Genomic DNA, 14,864 nt, shown 5'->3' with positions numbered 1-14,864 from the left:
TTTCAAAACTGCAGATTAGATCTTATGGACCTGCATTTTTTTATAAAGTATTAGCAAACAGAAAAAACCTGAGTAGATTAAAAAAATATTTTTTCCATCTACCACCTTATTTTAACTGAGTCTTCGGTCTGGCTCCTTGTGACCACTCCTTCTTTCGTTTTTCAGCCAAATCCTGTGGGCAAGGGCTTATTTCATATCTATTTAAGTCAAATGCAATTGCGAGAATATTTACTCTGCAGACAGCAAAAAGTGACGGTCGTCATGTTGTTTCACAATGCCCAGCACATTACCCTCTTCAAAGAAAGCACCTAACAAAATCAGCAACTTAGTAGCGAAGAAACATGCTGGGAATACCTAGGAATCTGTTACAGGTCATCCTGTTCTTCTGCAACTTGACCTTCTTACAAAGCATTTCTGTTAATCTTGATAAAGTTATTTATTTATTACGATTTTAGCTAAAATATAGCTAAATACAGCTTTAGTCCTTTATTTTTTTTTAAAGTGTGGTTGATTTACAATGCTATGTTAGTTCTGAGTGTACAGCAAAGTGATTCAATTACACACAAACACACACACAGACATATATATATATAGTTTTTCAGATTCTTTTCCAATATAAGTTATTATATTCAATACAATAGTCCCTTGTGTTGAATAGAGTAGGCCCTTGTTGTTTATCTATTTTATGTATAATAGTGTAGTACTTTATTTTTAATCAGTTTACTCCAGTTATCTGGAAGTGGGTAACAAGTCTCAATAAACTCAATGGCTTAAAATAACTTATTATTGCTCTCCTAGTTCTGTGAGTTCTGTGGGTTGAGATGTCCTCATGTGGGATTTCTCATGGGGTTGCAGAGCTGGGGCTCAAGGCATCTTGGAGGCTTGGCCGGGTATCCAAGATGGCTCACACACATGGCTAACCAACAGCCAACGCTAGCTGTTGGCTGGGGGCTCAGCCAAGGCTGTCATTCAGACCACCTGTATGTGGCCTCTGTGTGGCCTGGGCCTCTTTCAGTATGATGGCTGAGTTCAGGGAGGGGCGGGCACTAATGGCAAATATTTCAGAGATTCAGGCAGAAGCTTCAAGACTTCTTATGATCTAGCCTTAGAAACCACTTAATATCACTTCTACTCAATTCTTTTCTGTCACAAGTGAGTCACAGGGTGGCCCAGATTCAAGAGGAGGCTGATATCAAAGGATGTCAGTACTGGAGCATGATTCACTGTGGGGGCCATCCTTGAAAAGCAGCTCCCATGCAATGCACGCAAGATGTATGTGCATAAGAGTTCAAAAGTGAATTAAAAAATCACATACACAGAGGCAAAAGATTTATCATCCTGCTCCAGGGACAAAAATGCGTTGAAATTATACTTCAATTTTTCCATATCTTATAATGCTTTTTAACACAACCCTGCTTGATGACACAAGCGAAAAATGAAGAATAAATGGCATGAATGACATCGAAGAGGTGGTCAAATGGGGAACTGGAGCATGGAAACTCTAAGTGGACCAGACAGAAGAAAATCTAAAGCTATGAAAACATACGGAGCTACTTTTCAAATGATATGGCATCATTATAGTCTCTGGCAAAGCAGGATAACCATTCTGGTATGTAATCAGGGTGGCTTGTGAACAAAAGAGCAGAGGAGATAATGAGAGGCAGCTTTTGTAGTTGAAAACCAGTCATTTCCATCTTTTTTATTTTCTTTGAGTCACAGACCCTTTTGAGGAAATGAGAAAAGTTAGGAAACTTTTTGCCCAGAAAAAAATATGTTTTTTTAAATTAAAATATACTTGATGTACAATATTATTTTAAGAAAATGTAATCTGTATAACTTTGTTCCTTCATTCTTTCTTCCCGCTCTTCCTTCCCACCTCCCTTCATTCTTTCTACAATGGTTTATAGAGAGCCGATTCTGTATCAGTTGCTGATCTGGACCAAGGGATAGAGTAAGGAAGAAGGCAGATCTGCCCCCCTGTCTCATGGTGTGTCTGTTCTTCAGATAGGGAGAAAAATACCTAGTACACAGTAAACAAACAAGACAACCCCAAATGTTTATAGGTAATAAGTTGTGTACACAACGTCTTGTATACAATTTTATGGGGTTTACAATTCCACCATGGACTCTTTTTCCTTGATCTGCAAACACTAATTTTGAAACCAAAGGATAACTTTTTCACATGAACAGTGTGGATGTGGTTGTTGGTTTTCCATTGCTTTTTTACTTATACTGGGTACACAGACTGGACTGAGTCATTTTCAACAGTGAAGAACAATTATTGGATAGAAGGGCACTGGTTTTTTATGAAATTTCAGAAGGTATTGCTGTTGGTGACCATGAAAATGTGCACTGCAAGGCTTTCCAGAGCTTTACTGAAAAAACAAAAAAAGCCCCAAAACCCAAAACTTCCCCTACCAGAGAGCTCTGTGCTTACCCTTATTTAAAAAAAAAAAAATTAAGTGGATCAAATAGCCATGGACTCACATTTCAAAATCTCAGTTTACAGGAGACTCTAGGAACCTACTCTTTCATCTATATTTTGAAGATGATAGTGGAGGATGTATGATTTGCTTTGGAGATTTTTTTTTCCTCTATGGCCTGTGTCCCTATGTGCTCACCACAAATTGTACTTCTGGCCTTAGTTATTATGTCATCTCGTGGGGATTTAAACATGTACTTCTACCTCTGGCAACATTTTAAGTTTTTTGCATTAGCGTAATGCGCAACTTTTGCAAGAATGAACTACAAATATCCAGCTATCTTATTCCATCAGAAGATGTGAGATATCATTCTAAGCCTTTGTTATTTGCCAAATATTTTAATCAGTAACATAAACTGTTACTCCACATGCCTTTTCACTTTTAGGTGCTTTATGGATATCAAGCTTTTATAAAACACCCAAACACTTCTCTAAAACGTATGGCATAAAAAGGTATTTTTAGTATCTGCTATTTCATTGGAATGAATATAAAAATGGAGTGAGTGTAATCTGATTATTTAGGGGGTTGGAAAATTTGGCCCTGTGGGTCAAATCCACTTATTTTCATAACAAACTTTTAGTGAAACACAGGCACGCTCATGCTTTTACATATTATCCACGGGGGTCACAGGTTCACTGTCTTTCCCCTTTAAGAAAAAGTTTCCCCTGAATTTATATGCCTAACACAAATTCACATGTCAAGCACTTTGCTGGGGATATAAAGACAAAAATTTGTGTTAACAGTGTGACGACAGCTCCAAGATGGTTAATAATTAAAAAAAAAAAATTATGGTAAGCCCCTGAATTTATACCTAAGAACAAATGCAGATCTCTACACTGAGGTGACACAATTCATTGGTGACACTTTGACTTGGGGGGAATATATGGGGGTTTCTGAACTTTAATCATGCTATTATTGTAGCATAAAATGGAGTCAATAGCGCTCATAATTAGGTCCCAAATAAAGTTTTCAAAAAATTGCTCATATAACTTACGGAAAAACATATCTAAAGTTTCCACTTCATTTTGCCAAATAAGTCTAGGGCTGGGGTTGTTCATCCAAAATCCCATTAACTCATTAACCAGTGACTTGGGGTTCTTGTTTATGATGTTTGCAAGGATGTCCCTTGAGTAACATCTCTTGCATGTCTCTGTGGTCCCCAAGGACTCCTGACAGGATGAGCGCTCAACCACAAACATAGCAACCTAATTCAATAAATATTTCTTGAGGGCCTACCATATACTAAGCAATCTGCTGGTCCCATGGGGGCTACAAGGCTGTAGGAGTAGGGGCTCCTGCCTTTCATAAATTCAGAATCTCTCCATCTGGGTGATTGCTAATCAGAGCATGCCACACGTTTTGGAGAAGTGTTTGGGTGTTGAAAAAGTTACTCATGCCCTGCCAACTCCTGATATGTTTTTACCCTAATTCATATATCAAACTATTTATGCCATTGTGGGATCAGGATCATTAAAATAAACACTAGTCTTCGCAAATCTAGTTTAAATGTATGAAGGAAGACTCAAAGGGAAGTATTCATTTGTTTTTTCTTAAAAAATGTACAAAGTCACAACGCTTGTGAGCTAGAAGAAGTCTTAGAAACCATTTGAGACCTAAACTCATGCATGGTTCTCAAAGTTGCATCCTTTGGAAGAGCCAGTGACCCCGTCTCCTCCTTCCACCCCTCCTCCCAGAGTGCACACAGCACCCAGTTTCTTGGTGTCAGTTTTCACCAGCTGGGAAAAAGATAATAGCAACCATGCAGAGTTACCAGCTTTAGTAATTCTAGTTCCTGGAATCAAGGACAGGAAGCCTTTTAGTTATTTGTGCACCCTAACTTTGCTAGCTTCTACTGAATAAATCACTTAACCGTCAGCTAATTACAGTGTTGGAAAGTTTACATCATTCATCTTTTTATGGAACCTCCTGATGGACTATTCTGGAGATCAAAACTCTTGACAATTTCCATGATATAAAAAAGGAAAGCTGACCTAGAGAAAGATGGGACAAAGATGAACATTTGAGAAGTTTCAGGCAGCAATGGGATCTTACACTGTAGCCTACTTAAAGTGGTGCTGATCTGAACCTTTAGATTAAGTTCCTGGAAAATGACAGAAAGGTGACCTTTGTCCGAAGCATGCTATTTTATTGAATGAATGATTATTTTTCACTAAGTACCATGCACTGACTTCCAGGTAACAATCCTATGAGGCAGGTACTATTACTATGCCACTTTACAGATGGGGAAACTGAGGAAATTAAACAGCGCGTTCCAGCTCTGCAGCTGGTGGGTGGCTGAGCCAGAAATGAAACAGGAGGCAATTTGGGGGCAGAAACCATGCTCTTGGCCACCGCTCTGTTTGTTGACCTCGGGCCTGGCCTCAGCCATCCATTGATCAGCTGAAGCCGGTCTTTCCGGGCAATGCCTCGAAGCCCTGGGCCAGGGGCTGCCTCTCCGGTCCGGCCCGGGCCCTCCCTCCCCGGCGCGGCGAGGGGCTGCGCCCCCCGAGAGCTGGGCCCGCACCCGGCCGTCCGGCCAGCGCGCCCCCGCGGCCGCCGGGAACGCGGGAACGGCGCGCACGTGCCGCCGGGAAGGGGCCGCCCGGGCCGCGCCAAGATGGCGGTGGCCGCGGCCGCAGCGGCGACGGTTGGCGGCGCGGAGGCGGGGTCCCGGGCGAGCCGCCCTGGGAGGCGGAGGCCGTTTCCATAGCGGCGGCAGGAGGTGTCGCGCCGGGGAACTTCCTGGTTCCCGGGCTCGGCTTCGCCGGGATCCTCTTGGAAGGGAAACAATGGGGCGGAGGGCACTGCGGTAGCCGCCGCCGCCGCGCCGGGACCTGCTCGGCCCCCGGGACTCCCCGCGCTGCCCCCGCCGGCAGCCTCCGCCGACGGGACCGTCCGGGGGTAAATTCATTTCCTCCTCTCCCACAGCGAGTGGCCGGCGGCGGCGGGGCTCCGCGGGCTTCCTCCGGCAGGGACTCGGAGTTGGCCCCGGGGAGCCGGACGCCGCCATTCCCGGCCCCGGGGGAGGTGGACGGAGCGGCGCTCCCCGCCCCCGCCTCGTGGGGCCCGGCTCCGGGAGCGCGTGCGGCCGCCGGGCGCCCACCCCCGGGGTCCCGGACCGCGGGCATGCGGCTGTGAGCGGCAGGTTGGCGGGCGCAGGGTGGGGGGCGCGGGGGGCGCACGGGGAGGGTCTGGCGGGGCCGGCGCGGGAGGGGACCTGCTGGCGGGGGGAGACGGCTGGTGGAGGGGGCCGGGGCGGGGGGGGGGCCGGGGCTGCGGGGAGGGCAGGCCCGCTGCCTCCCCCTCCCCCCGAGCAAGTTTCAGTCCCCGGGAGACGTGTCTCCCTTGCAACTTTCAGTTGCGTCCTCCAGAGTCCAAGTGGGCAGGACTGAGGCAAACTTCGTTCTTTTAAATTACTGCCTGCCTGCTGCGGAACTTTGTGTCGACTAGGCAAGGGGAGGATGGGGTGAATGAGGGCTTTGGGGAGCCTGGAAATCTGAAATCTGTGCCTTTGCAAAGTTTGCAGAATAGTTTGGAGCTCACAACCAGGTGTTGGTGCGGCAGTCCTGATGCGGGAGCATGATTCCTCGCAAGTATTTAAAAGCCCAGAAATGCGAGGAGTCTATGAAAGCGGGTGGTCATTAGTATAAATTGAAAATTAACGTGTGCCGACCCCTACCCCCGCCCCTCATTTTAATCCGCAGATGCTTTTGAGTCAGAAGAGTTTAACATGAGTTAAATGAATCCCTTATGGGACTGGGAAGGAGTTTTGAATTGGGGCAGTACTCAGTCATTGGAAATAATGTGACACCTGGAAAAAAAAGTGGGGACACAATCTTAAATATTTTGCTTACTGGAAGAAAGTGATTTCGATCCTGTATTAATCCATTAATAAATACAAGTAAATCTTAGGAATAGATATTTACTATTTTGTAGTACAGAAAAGTTGTGCAGAACTGGAGATCACCCTGACCAACTCTCTCATATGTTGAATCTATGGGAGGTTCTGTTAACAGGGAAGTCGGGGTACTTTTTTCTTTTGTGAAGTCATCTTAAGAATCAAATTAGCCAGCATCAGATGAACAGTGGTTTATTTGCTTTTATTTCTCACTCTGTCAGACCCTAAAATTAAGAAATACATTTCTGAGTTTGCTGGGTTTTTTTTTTTTAATAGTAAATTTCATAAACAGTCTTTACTTAAAGTGGATGTTGATTCTGTTATATGCTACCTAAGCAACTGAGATATGTCAAAATATAAAAAAACAGGTGTACTGATACAAATATAAAGTAATTTTTAAAGGAAAACCAGAGGCTTAATCACAAGTACAGGTGTTCGGAGTTAACAAATTCCTTTGCTGATTATGTATTTAAGGAATTACTGAATTGTCACAAAGAAGTATCACTTACCAGGCATTAAGAACATGTACCCTGACTCTTGGTGGTAGCTAGCCTATCTGACTCTCCAGTGTACTTGTTTCTGGTAAGGATAGCCCATTTCCAGTTATAAGCTTGTTTTGACATGAAACAGCTCCTCAGAGGACAACTGTCATTAGTTGAACAAGCCAGTAAGTAGAGGTGTCGGCTTTGGCACCATGTTTGGTCAGCCTTGGGAACCAGCGGAACTTCTTGGTACGACAGATCCAGTCTGGGCCTCTAGTGCCAAGCAGAGGTTGCACTGGTCACTGTTTGCCCCATGTACTCATCGATCTTAACTTATTGTTACATTTTGTAGCAGATGAAGATGGCTGAAAAAGAGGCTAGTAAATTTAAGCCAATGGCAAATTGAAAACAAACAAAATTACTTTGGTTAAAAAGTACTAGGAATGTTAAGGCAGTTTGAAGCTGGCAAAAGACTTAGCCACAATGCTAAAACTTTGGGAATTTTCGCTTCAGTTATAGAAAGTGACAGGTGATCTGCACTTTCTGGTTTATGTTTGCAATTTCACTTCCACCATCCTTGTTTTGTTTTAGTGCAGTAGTATTGTTATCAACAATACTCAGACCATTTATTACCAGAAAGGTGTAGTTTGTCCCTTCAGTGTGATTTTTGAAAGGCATATTGCATTGTTAGATATGATTTACTTATATTTAGAGTCTCATTTTTTTTCCTTTAAGAAGTGTCTCAAGTTTTACTGTGGAAATCAGTATGAGAGTAATATTCATTGGAAAGAATCTGACTTCTCAGACACTTCCTTGTGGTACATGGGGATTAGAGCATTGGAATTACAGTCACAGACACTTGGAGTCTCAACTGGTTTCTACCAATTCCGGGTTATCTTTCATGCAAGTAATTTTTTAAAAGATTGTTTCTTCGTAAAATTGGGAGGGGGGATCATCAGTTCAGATTTGTTTGTTGAGTCAGCAAATACTTGAGTGCCTTCTTCTACCCACGACCTTGGGTTAGGTATCTTGTTTTCAACAACGGAGGGGCTAAGGCCTTTGAAGTAAAGTACAAGGAGCTATAAAACCTGTCATCAGGGAACCTGACTTGATGGGGAGTGGCAGGGCAAGCCGTGCTGAGGAAGCGGCCCGTAGGACCTGAAGGATGAGGAGGAGGTGGGAGGGTGGGACACTGAGTGTGAGGGAGAGCAGGTCTGCAGTCCCTGAAGAGACTGTCACGCCGGTTAGATCAGGATGCTTGTGTGTTAGTTCCCTGCGAGGCATGTGAGCTGCTGCTGCTGTTTGTACAGAGAAGGAAGGCTCTCGGCACCTACTCTCATCATCTAAATCAGGTAGCCCTGCCCTGTGCTGTAGCCATTGTGAAGGGGGTCCGTCTAGTTGACTGTACCCTCGCTAGAGCTGGGAGTGGCTCTGTCCACTTTGGTGTCCATTTTTATAACTGGCACCAATTACTTGTTAGTTTCTATCTCTAAAACTGGGGTTAAATGTTAAATTAAAGGTTCTTTGATTTCTTTACAGAGACACGCTATGATGTCAGTATAGTGTTTTGATTTAATTTTGATAGCATTTTTCCTTGGAAGAGCTTAGATTACCTTATTTAAAATATCTATTCACAAAATGCTAGTAGCAATCCACCCTAAAATTTAAAATACATATATATATTTCGTAAGTGGCAGGTAGTTTCATCTGGTTATAGGAAGATCAGGAGTGACTCTGGAGTTCCATGTCTTGTTTGCTTAAGTGTTTCTGGCGCTAAAGAGATGATTTACTTGTCCTCTGATAGAGGTAACGTTGCACCCATCTCTTGCCGACATGGATGCGAGTGTGGAAAAAGTTATAATTTTATCCTGAAATTTTTCTTCACTGAATTAACAGGTGAATTAAAAAAAATTAGTAACATTTTTTTCATGAAGTGAAAGAACATCGTTTTTAAGCTTTTTAATGTATTAATTTCAGTTAGTAATGTTATATAGATCAGTAATGGCAAGTTAGTATTTTATTGTAGAATTAATGCAGCATTTATAAGCCAGTTGGCTCTATGGGCTTTTTACTCCTGTTTGTTTTTGTTTGGTTTTTGGACATTTTAATGCTTGTTAGCATATCTGTAGTTAGATAAGAAAAGATAAAGGTGACCTAAGACTTTGAAAAGTCAGTGACAGTGGAAAAATGGAGTGGACGTGGAAGTTAAAATTTATAAAGGCTCGGTATGTGTGTGGGGGCTAGGTATTTCTGTGTATTTTGCTGATGCCTATTATAAAAGTGAATTGGCAGATAATAACTTTATTGACATTAATGTTTAAAAATTTAAGAAAGTCTGTTTGTCTCACTTGTTCCATGTCCCTTTTTTCTCTTTATTGATTTGTTTTGGATTGACTTTAAAAAATAATTATTCTATTTCCTCCTTTTTTATTAGCTTGGGATTGTATTTTCTACTATTCCTTTTGCCGAAGAAACACTAATGTTTTATGGACTTACCAAAGTATGATAGTCATTGAGTTTCACCCTTTCCCCAGAAAATACAAGCCTTTAAAAACATTTAAGTCAATTTCCTTCCCTTTTTTTTTTTTTAACCTATTTCATTGTTACCATGTTTTTCAGTGCATGTGTATTTTACACCCCAGAGATCTATTTCTGTTGTTTTCCACTGTTATTATTTGGTTAGACTTACTGCATTTTATTTTCCTTCTTTCCTTCTTGAGTTACTGACCTTCCATCTAGAATAATTTTCCTTCTTCTCCAAAAATACCCTTTAGTTTTTTCTTTAGAGTGGATCTTGGACTGACAACTTTTCAAACTTTTAGTTTGAGAATGTTTTTATTTCACCGACATTCTTGAGAGATGCACTTTGCTAGGTATAGAATTCTAGACTGGAGATACATACATATATTTATATATTAGTTCTTTGGAGAAGAGATTATTCTATTTCAGATTTGATTTCAGATGCTTTCCCCTGCCTCTCTGCCCTTCTTGCTCGGGGTATTTAACGGTTAATGCTGCGCCTTGTCTCTTTCATCAGTCTTGGGTAGTTCTCAGCTGTCAGCTCTTCAGAGGCTGCTTCTCCCTGTTTCCCTTGCTTAATCTTCCTGGGACTTCAGTTACTCAGTGGTAGGTCTCACTAACTCCTCTGTGTATTTCACCTGTCTTCTGTGTTTTGCACGCTTTTGTTCCCTTTTGTTCTGGACATTTTCTTCTGGCCCATCTTCCAGTTTACTAAGTTAGTCTTCATCTCTGTCTAATCTACTTTTAAATGTATTCTCTGGGTTCTTGATTTTGGTTGTTGTGTTTTTTCATTCTAGAATTTCAATTTGAAACTGAAAATTTCTTCTTAAAATCTACTATGCCACTGTTACAGTTTTTAATTCCCTATCCAGCTTTTCAAGCTTTGCAGCTGTGTCTGTGGACAGAGTAAGCAGGGTCGCTCCATCCCAGGGTCCTGCAGGTCGGCTGTTTCTCGGGGAGTCTGGTCTCCTTGTACGCCTGCTTGTTGTTGATGGGGTGCTGTTCACTGTGTTTGAAAAATTAGTTCTAGAAGTAGTTACAGATTTAGATAAGGATTTTTCTGTTGCTTTTGCCAGGCACTTAGGGTCACTTTGATCCAAATTGAGATTTTTCTAGGGTCTATGCAAAGGCTGCTTTAATTTGTTTTTGTGTTATCCTTTCTTCTGGGATTTAGCTTTTTGAGATCTTATTCCAAAGCCTGGGATGGCCCCCGTGGTGGATCTTGTACTCTTGACATTTTGTCTTCCAGGCTCGCAAGGCTGCCTAAGTGTAGGTAGCCCCTCAGGCACCTCCTGTGAGTGGGCAGCCCTTTCCAGGAGGAAAGACGCCCCGGGGTGCATTCCTCTCCTCTCTCAAACTGTGACTGGTAATTCCTCATTATCTCCTTAGCTCTTTGCCCCACCCTATCCCCCACCTTTAAAAAAATTAAGGTATAATATACAAATAATAATGTGCCCTGATCTTTCATGCATGAAGAATTGTGATAGATGTAATTAAATGTACACCCAGTTTCACAGGTAGAATGTTTTTGTCACCTCACAGGGCTGTCACACTCCTTCCCCATCCATGCCGCCTGCCTCAAGTATCAGTTACTCAGTGTTCTACCACCAGAGATTAGCTTTGCATTTTCTAGTTTTTTGTCAGAAAAGTCGTGCATCACGTGCTCTCTTGTCTGGGATTCTGTGAGATTTCGCTGTGTTGTTGCAAGTAGCAGTAGCCTTTTTCGTTGCCCTATACTTTTTCTAGTTACTGTGGCATCTAAAAAATTGTCTCAAAACTCAGCGACCTAAACAGTGACAACCTTTACTGTCCTCACACAACTGCAGTTTGGCCAACAGTTGTCTCTGCTTCATGTGGCTTCAGGTAGGGCGGCTTGAAGACGGGCCCTGCGTCACTGGCAGGTTTGCTCCCGCATCTGGGGGGGATGACAGGGGTCCCCGGGGTGCGCGTCCTGCCCACGCGGGGGTTGGGGTAGAGCCAGGCGGATACCAGGTCACCTGCTAGGACTTGGCCTTGAAGCTCATGCAGTTTTACTTCCACTGCATTCTGTTCTTGGAGGCAGTTATGGGCCTACCCAGATTTAGTGAAGAGGGGAAGCAGACTCCACCTCTTGATGGGGAGAAGAAGATTCTGGAAGAGCATGTGAGATGAGAGAGGCTGCAGTGCCCGTTACTGGGAAATGCAGTCTCTCGTGGTGGTAGCCTCATATGTGAATGGGCCACAATTTATTTATCTGTTCTACTTTAACAGCCAGCTGCATTATTTCCAATATCGGGCTGTTAAAGTGAAGCTGCTGTGAACATTCTTATGCATGTATTTTGTTGGACATAAACAGTCCTTTCTTTTGGAAATATCCCTAGGGATGGAATTATTAGAGTAATAGGTAGATAAATACTTAACTCTTGTAGTTACTACCAGTTTTTCGAAGTGGTTCTACCAATTTATAGCCTCTGATATTTTTCATAATTAAAGTATATACTTAATACATATACATACATACAGATTTATACATGTGTGTGTATATATATAATATATATTTAATTTGGCTTTTTGCCTTTAAGCAAGAAGGTTGGTGTGCAACGTGTGGCCCAGCGTTGACAGAAATTCAAGCCCTTTGTCTTTCACGTCACTGTCATGTGTTTGTGCTTTCCTTTCCCAGCTGGATGCTTAGTTATTGGAAAACAGGGACTAGGTGGAATAATCTGATTGTGAAGCAATAGACTAACTTTGAAAGCAGCATTTTAGAATATGCATTCAAATTAGTCCGAAGTTTAGTTACCATTGGCCAACTGCATTTTCGCTGAAGAGAACATTCTGAAATTTCTTTTCAGAAGTGGCTTTTTGGAAATACTGAGCTCCATCTCTCATCAGGTTTTATCACATTTTATTATCAGTTTGAGTTCTAAGCTCATTCATCACACTTGCCTGGGAAATATTATTTCTTTCACAAAACCTTTTTCCTTCAAAGTTGATGATTTGCCATCACTGGGGATTGCTGAAAGAGTAAGCCTGGGGTTATCTTTGATTATTACTTCACCGTTCATAGTCATTTTGCCTTTCTTCCAAGTTTCCTGTGAATTTGCTGCCCCCCCCCCCCTTTTTTTAAACATAACTGACATTTTAGACCAGTTTGTTTCAGCTCATACCTGGTTTACTGCAATACTTTACTGATTGATTCCGCTTACAGCGCTAAGGAAGGTAGAACCTTTCTTAGTTACTTGTTGAATTAAAATGAGTTTTTAGGTTACAAATGTTACAGGGCTAGAGAGAAAACTTAAAAATTGTGTTTCAACTCCTTTATTTTATAAAAAGACCAAACATGGATCAGTGCCAATACATGTGTCAAATCTATAAAATACTTAGTTTACAAAAACTTTTTTTTTTTTTCATTCATAATCCCTTGATGATCTTGAGCAGTAGCCAGGTTGAAAATTTTAACTTTCACTTTACAGATAAAGAAACCGGGGCTCAGAGCAGTGAAATGACTTGGTCTGAATTCCTAGAGCTGGTTAATGGCGAGCTGCGCCACTCACGTCTTGGATTTGCTATGTGTACAGTGATTTTCCTGCAGGGCTCATATTTTGCCATCAGTTTGCTGAATGCCAATTTTACTGGCATCCTACATGACTTTTCCTCTTTTTACCTGTGTATTTTTACATTTTTGGCCCATAAATTCACTCATTTAAATTCTGTAGAGGGCCTTTGCATGAGCTGAAGCTGTTGACAGCCATGTTCCTTAGTCTTTTGTCTTGGATGTGTTCTGTTAGAGGCAGGGTGGTTGGGTCCAGGTTTGTCTTGATTGTCGTATGTCAAGCCCTTTGAGAAGTTTTTGCGTGTTGTAGAGCTGAGCTAGTATTTCCTGAGTGGATGGATGTATACATTCTTTAGAATCCAACTACGTATAAATTCCTTAAAGCGGGCCCGGAGCCATGCCTTCTTCTCTTTATAGCCCCCTTGGTGTCTGCTGTAGTGCTGCTGCTCAGCCTTCGTGGTCTGGAATTTTTTACAGACTTTTAAAATGAAACCAGACCCCTGAAAATGAGGTACTGTATCCTTCATTTTAGCTTTTATCTGTACAGCTCAGGCATTATGTATAGTTCTGAAAGCATGTATCAAGTGCATTAGGCAAATGTAACATGTAAACAAATTATAAGCTACTTTGGAAAGGCCCTGCCTTTCTGTAACTGAGATAAGAAAGGAAGCCCTGGGAAGCACATTTGTTTTCCTAAATACCTAGAAGTTGACATGCTGACCAATGTAAAGCTACTAGAATTTGATAAGTCCTGGAAACCTAACTTAAATTCTCCCTGTAGAGGGGAAATCAGACCTTATTCTTATCTGATGCTTCGTTAACACACACGTGTAAACAAGCCTAGGAAACCAAACATTTTGTCTCTCTTCTTCTCAGGTCTTATTAGCAGGAAGTACTTTGTTGAATTAGTGAATGGGATAAATAAACCTTTTTCTCAAGCTGTGATAGAAGATGTGCTTTACTTCTCTTGAGCAGGGAAGATACTGGAAGCCCTGGGAATTTAGCATTGTGTCTCAGGCAGTGTAAATTGCAGAAAGAGGCTTCTTTGTGGAAAGCCCAAGAATTGTGAAAGCTCAGTGATAAGACTGTCCGTGTCAATGGATAATGACTTTAATGAACTAAAGTTATTTCTTTTTTTGGCATGAGAAGACGTTACCCTGGAATCTGCCCTGATATATATTTGAACTAATGAACTGTGAATCTGAATTAAGAAAGAAAGGTACTAGTATTGCTCAGATATAAGTTCCATGGGGATGGGGGTCTTTGTTCATGGCTGTGTTGCAGAGCCTAGAACACTGTCTGGCTGCTGCTAGCTGCTCAGTAAATACTTACTGAATGAATAGTAAATTTGTCATCTCTGTTTTAAATTTAAAAATTTAGTATTAATTATTTAAGTATTGGTTTATAAACCTTTGGAGAAATGGCACGAGGCATCATTTCTGATACTTGCTGATTGTGAGGTTACATAAAACTCATTGCAGAGCCTTCATTTATTCAGTCATTAAATTTCTCAGAGACATTTTTAAATGGATACATGAGACTCTGTTATATATAAATTAACAGCGGTTCATTTAGTCACTCCCCTATTACGGTATATTTAAGTTGTTTATGATTTTTTTTGCTGTTACAAATAATGTTTCAAGTAAGAAAATTGTCTTAAGATTTTTCTGGGGATGGCTGTTCAACACAGCAATTTGACAAAACAGGACCTAGGAATTTCTATTAGAAAATAAATTTGTATTATGTATCTGTGAAGGTGAGATCAGAATCTTCGATGCACAGACAGCTGAGAGCTGACAGCACAAATGACACAGCTCTTTGGGTAGGCCAGCTGCTCCTACGTTTGACTCATGTACAGTCATCAGTCTTTTCACGTAAAAGCTCTCTTGCATTTTGTAGTGGACCTGGCTATCATTTGTCTTTGTCTTTTTCTTTTAAAGAATAAGTGA

The 14,864-nt window shown here is 41.7% G+C and overlaps 1 protein-coding gene across 1 annotated transcript in view; it reads left to right on the top strand.

Annotated features, from left to right (window-relative positions):
- Nucleotides 1–5,333: 5,333 nt before the first annotated feature.
- Nucleotides 5,334–14,864, top strand: part of USP6NL (USP6 N-terminal like) — a 135,692-nt gene continuing 126,161 nt past the window's right edge. The window contains exon 1 of the mRNA XM_064479330.1: nucleotides 5,334–5,384. The gene's annotated coding sequence lies outside the window, so the exon portion shown is untranslated. The remainder of the gene's footprint in view (nucleotides 5,385–14,864) is intronic.

This window comes from Camelus dromedarius, chromosome 26, assembly GCF_036321535.1.
Source record: "Camelus dromedarius isolate mCamDro1 chromosome 26, mCamDro1.pat, whole genome shotgun sequence".
Taxonomy (NCBI): domain Eukaryota; kingdom Metazoa; phylum Chordata; class Mammalia; order Artiodactyla; family Camelidae; genus Camelus; species Camelus dromedarius.
This window is presented reverse-complemented; position numbering and strand designations above follow the sequence as displayed.